The sequence below is a fragment of the Blennius ocellaris genome, assembly GCF_963422515.1.
Source record: "Blennius ocellaris genome assembly, chromosome: 15".
Taxonomy (NCBI): Eukaryota; Metazoa; Chordata; class Actinopteri; order Blenniiformes; family Blenniidae; genus Blennius; species Blennius ocellaris.
This window is the reverse complement of record NC_137664.1, coordinates 5,878,529-5,884,977: the sequence shown is the minus strand read 5'-3', so window position 1 is coordinate 5,884,977 and position 6,449 is coordinate 5,878,529.

Sequence of the window (6,449 nt, the reverse complement as noted above, 5' to 3'; positions counted from 1 at the left end):
TCCAATTCAACTGGGATTATTTTCATATCCCAAAGTAACGAAGACAATGTAAAGGGATTGGCTTGCATTGCGTCAGTAAGCTCCAACAACCACCAAATAGGACATAGAGAACAAAGCCAGATTCTTATACAATATTCATGCTTAATTCCACATTATGTTTTCAAGAATGGAAGAATATAGCTTATAACCAGATCCTGGTGTGTGGATATCCTGGACCCAATATGTACATCCATACATCTTACAAGTTGGCTTTATTAAAGCACAGGTCCCAGGCCTCAAAATACATATAGTATTATCATAATGACATCAAACTGTATTTATATAGCCTTCAACAATAACAGAGCCACACATGGATTCACAGGCAGCACTCACACACCATTTGGCATCAAGAACAAAAAGATCAAATACAAGCACAAGTAAACCCGTTTACACAATTGAAATGTGTTCCAATAAACTTTTGAGTGAAAACCAGCCTAGGATAAGATATGAAACATCAAAGTACCATTTATATAACAAACTCTTGGAAGGCACCCTTATAAAAATATGTTTTTAAGAGCGATTTTGAAAGCTGAAAGAGGGCTGGTCAGTGTGATCTCCTCAGGGGAGGTTGTTTCAAACAGTCGGGGGCAGACAGAGAAAAGACCTGATCCTCTTTAGAGACAGTGCATAGGTTCAAAGCTGAAGTCCTGTGATTGCTACTGGACCGTCTACATGAAGAATAATTTATTGCAAGGCTGGCGGAAAGCTTTGAATATCACTAAAATCGTATATCCAAAATATAACCTATAAGAAAGACAGCTAAAAGAAATACATTCACTTTCATTAATTTTAATGAAGAATTTAGCTACTAGATTTTGAACTAAGGTATATTTGTTCAATCCGATATTTATATAGTAAGTGAGACTATTCCAGCCATGTAATTAAGGTATGCATGACAGCCCCAAGAGTGCTGTGGAATCCCACTAAATTGAGTTTGGAAAGTCTGCAGGGATGTAAGAAACAGGTCTGGACAAGTGTGCTAGCATGCTTATTGAAGCAGAGGCGGTTGTTAAAAATAGCATGCAGAGTTATGCAGCTTTCACTTGTATTTTGGGATGAAGAGCTCAAATGCTGCTGTGGATAAATGAAGAAAGCTGCACACTGTTCTCAGCACATAATAAAATACAAAAATAAGAACAAGCTTTTCCTTTTTGTGGGAGCTCTGCATGAGGGGCTCTATCGGTGAAGAGATTTTTTTCTTAAAGATGTGTAAAATCCTGCCCATATATTTTGCGATTCGTTGTCTGTTTAACAGTTTTCCGTCCAGCCAGATAAATGTACTCCATCTTTGTTATCGTGACATTACATCACGTGTTAAGAAAGACAAACTCCACAACAGCAGAGGTGTACTATTCAAAGAAGCAGCCCGATAAACATGTAGACCTTTCCCGGATTTCACTGTTTTCACTTATTTTTCTGTAAATCATTGGATGGAAGGTCCGCAACCCTCACCAAGTGTGGGTGGCCTAATTATGGCAGGGAAAGAGGCCTGGCCTGCAGAAATCCCCTATCAAGTATAAACCCTACTGTCCCGGCTGTGCTAAAAAGAGTCTGTAAGCAGCTTTGTGCGAGGGTAGGCCCCTTTAAGTGCCCCACTAGTCATGACTGCCATCAGTGGCTGAGAAAAGAGGAAGAGGAGAGCTGCTGGTGGTGAAACTAACAGCAACCAGGAACTTCAGAGTGCTGCTTCATTGCGATGAGTAACTGAAACGCCATGCACTCTTGACGCTTTCCTTTGAGTCATTTCGCCAGTTCCATCCCAGAATAACACAAATGTTGCAGTTTTCCTAAACCACAGCAAGCCAGCAGTTGAACCTCTTTCTGCCATTGCTCAACGTACAGTATGCCTGCAACCACAGGAAATCCACTTTTTCTTCTCGTTGGAGGTGCCAGACCAAACTGTATCCATTCGATAGCCACTGAATATTAAAGACGGGATTTATATTTCAGCTGCAGATGATGGAAATGAATATTTGAACCACCAGACCATATAATCCTCTGCCCTGCCAGCACCATACCTCGCCCCCCCTCCCCTGATTAAATAGTCAGGCTCTGATGACCCATCTGCTGCCCAAACTACACCTCTCACTGCGTAACTGTACCCAGACACAACATTCATGAGACTGACCTTTGATAATCGGTTGAGATGTGGCCTGCCATGGAGCGCGTCATACTTTTGGTAAACTTTGTTTGCTCACGCAGTCCAATAATTTACGGACAATTCTTAATCTTAAATTATTTTGACAGCCATGAAAGACGAAATGTAAATTAAACCCCCATGTATGGTGAAGTCCTCTATTCATTTTCTATTAAGAAAACACATAAGTTATTTACAGTGTGACTTCCTAGATTATTTTGAATTATTCACATGACTGCCTTTTTCCGTCAACGTTGGTTATTTCTTACATTAACATGAACACGGTTCCCCCGATTGTTTATATCATACCATGTGTGTCTCGAAGATTGTTTTCACATGTTATACAAAGCTAAGACACTTGCATTGCAAACTAGACCATGAAATATTACTCTGCTATAGTATTACATTTTTGACAGCGGGTAATTGAACCCTGTGTTTGTTTATGCTTAGAATATTTTGCATTTATAATGTTTACTTTTGTGCTCTTCAACGTGGTCTGACAGGAAATGAGCACTCGCGCTACAATATACTGGAACTGCATAAACAGGGACTCTGAGGGTGGTTTATATTCTCAGTGAACCTGTAAAAAGATCTAATCTGATGTAAAAGTTCCACCGTGTTTTTGCTTGTGAGTTATAATTATATGTGGTGTTTTGTATTCTTGCCATTTTATTGAGACTCAAACTGCAGGCTAGTGTTACAATAAGATGTATTTTCAATTCTCTTTGCATTAAAAATGGACTTTAACCTATAGTCCCAGAGGCATGCCGCAAAGATCAGCTCTACTAATTCTATTACTTACGTAGATTTGTGTTAATTCCATGAATGCTGTACACATTTCTACCTTGCTTTATCTGATGAGTGTGTTGTAGTTTTTAATTGTAATTAAAAAAAAAAAAAGCTTCCTCATGTCCTTCTGTCCAGTGACACCTTCACAAATGTGTATTAGTTTTTTATTGTGTCTTATATTGGATTTACTTAAGAAACCAGCAACCTCTAAAAGTGCATCTGACTCCAAAGTTTGCTAATACCCCTCTTTCCTGGTATTATGAGGAATTCTGATATTCCATGTTTGAACAATTGTGAGAACTCAGTTTGGAGATTTCAGTAAAACCCACACACAATGTGGCATGTGACAGTTTTTTTGTTTGTTTATGTCCCTTTCTCATGCCACATTATTTGGATCATTTATTGACTCATACATACTGTATATATTACTGTATATATGTGCCATATTGTTTTCTATAGAATACAGTGTCATGTTGATATTCAGTAAGCGCTCATTATTAGATGTTCCCTTCAATTTACAGTGTTCTGATCAGAACAAAGAGTAAGGCTATATTGCAAAGTTATTGTTATCATGATAGCAACATGTATGATATATTGCACTGTATGTTGATGTATCCTCGGCAGGTTCAATATGGCAGATTCTTTTTAAACGTAACAGAAAACTTCAATAATCAAGATTTATTTGTGAAAATTGTATTGGATTAAGTGATTAAAAATGGCAATGGATTGACAACCCTAATTACTTAAAACATGGAGGCCGAATTCAGAATGCTCATGTTGAGCTGAAACCCCTAAAATAAAACAACCTGTTGCATAAACTGTTTAGGTGTGAAAGTCCTCACGGCAAAAACTGCTAAAAACTGCTGAGTTGCATGAACAGTGCTTGAAAAATTGCCTCGAGTGTGGGAAGAGTTTAAGACTGAAGTAGGGGTAGTTTTTTCCCCTCTGTTTACAGTCTTCATGCAAAGCTCAGCTAATTAACTGCTGACTGTTGCTGCATTTTTACTGAACAGATATGGAAGCGATTATCTCACCTAAGTCCTGCCAAGGAAGTGAATAAGCAAGTTGCAGCGTTTTACGTGCATCCGCTTGGTTTGTTGTGTTGCAACCTTTAGATTTTTAGGAAATTCAAAATAAGCTTTCCTGGGCAACTCCGTTGGGTTACTTGAATAATTCACGAGCTGAGTGCTTTCGGTTGACATACATTTCAGTGAATGGTGTTTAAGGTCCACCAAACTGTCCGACCTCCTCTGCTTTTATCATGGTAATTTTCAAAGTGCAAAGTGCTGTCAGACCACCAACCGTGTTACATTCCAAAACAGTCTGAAGTAGGTCAACAACTGTGAATAAAGCACAGAATATTGTTTTTAAAGTCCCAGATTTTGCCAGCATTCAGTGTATGACATTAACAGGAAGCAACTCAAAGAAAGTGCTGCTTTCTTTTAGGGGCATCCTGAGATTTTTTTTAGTGTAAATTCCACATGGATCTGACAAAAAAAAAAACAAACATGTTTTGCCCTTTTCTCTCAGATTCTGTCAAATTGATTTTGCTCTGGGGGGCAGAGCGCTGAAGGGGCTCACAGATGCTGAAGTAAAGCTGCAGGTACATGCTTGAGGCTCCCTTTCATGTTGTAACAGGGGACCTGCCTTTTTAAAGGAATTCCCTCTGCTTGCATTGGGCCCCTTAAACCATTAATCTATGCAGCGTTTTCAGAGTTGTAATAAAGGCTAACTTTAGCGTGTAGAGCTCTCTGGCTCCTCAGCTTTATAGATTTACCCCCCCACCCCACCCCCCCACCCCCACCCCCAGCCTCTGGTCTCTGTATTCAATGATTCTTTTACATTTGTGAGCCAGCTGAGAAGTTTCACATGGGTAGCCTCCATAATGCTCGCTAACATGAGATGGACTTGTGAAATGCATCACCCTCCCTAGTGCCTATTTAAACAAAACCAAAACGAAAAAAAAATACACTTCCGTTTTTTTTTTTTTTTGCTCTGCTTCCCCCTTGCCACATAAATAGGTTTTTATTTCGGTCTGTAAACCCATTCACCTTTCCAGTCTTTGACACATGCTCATTATTTCATCATAGTTTTGAATTAAAGCACCAATTATACAGGCGGGCGAGGGTAAAAAGATGAGGGCCAATGTACAAATTAAACAAGCCTAAAGTACCTATTCAAGTTTTTACTAAAATGTATTATATATGTGCATCACATGCTTTAGTTGTCCTATGAATGAGTCTATTCAGTTTCTCAGATGTTGAAGAAGCATCACTGTGAAACAGAAACCATTTAGATTAAAGCACAAATGTTGGGACTACATTTAAAATATAAATAAAATCAAAAGGTAGAGACGAAAGACCATGTGTTTGCAGTGAATGCTGAGATTAATATCAAAATGTCCATAAAAATTCAACATTACTGTTGCCATGTTGAGATAGAATCAAGAGTCCAGGTTACAATTGCAATTTTAGAGTCACCAACTAACCTCAACCTGTTTTGACTGAAGGAGTAAACTGAAACATCTGAAGAAAACATGCAAACTCCATTCAGAAAGGCTTCAAGGCCAGACTCGAACTAAGGAACTTAGTCAAGATGTGGTCAAAAAGGTTAAAATGTTGAAGTATTGAAGACAAAATGCAAATGTTTTGACAAAAATCTAAATTTTGATATTCCAATAGGAAATTGAATATAAAGGGTGGCACAAGCAGATTAAAGAGCAGATGTTGGCACAAAAGTGAAAATTTGAAACTCGCAAGGTAAAATGTTGGGATTAAAGTTAAAAAGTAGAGAATGTAAAACATTTAAACCGAAGACACAATGTTTGATAAACACTTTGAGATCTTGGAAAACAAAGCTGACCCTATGTTAACATGATGCAGTTGCATCTAATATGTGGAACAGCCTCTTTATTTACACTTTAATGAGGTATTCTCCCATGAATTATTAACTATATTGAGCAGACGGTGTTGAGCGGTTGTGGCGACGACGTCAATGTGCAACATTGAAATTCTTGCATGTCATTTACATAACAACAATATATGAAAGAAGTTGTCATTTTCCCATTGGAGACAAGATGTCTTTTAAATTCCCCTTTACAAACACTTCCTATGTCGCCCCAAGGTTTTTCACACATCACCCCTGAACAAGTATTGTCTGGAATTTGCCTTCAGCTGTGGAACATTTCTGCTTCTCACTGATCTCCTGTCGCTAATTCTTCACTCTTCAACCAAAGCACAGACGTGCTTGTGTGCTGGTTGGTTACGGCATTCCTCTGTCATGAAAGGACACTTCTCCCTACTCAACCGTCAACCAATCAGACGCGGCAGACAATGCCCTTCTTCACGGACGAGCATGTAAATCATTCATTGACAATATTAGACACAGTTTGAATGTTGTTGTTTTTTTCTGTTCTGAGGAGTCCTATGTGTGGCAGAGCATACGGATGCTTCATACATTAGCTGGGTGTGTTATTTTAGGGTTT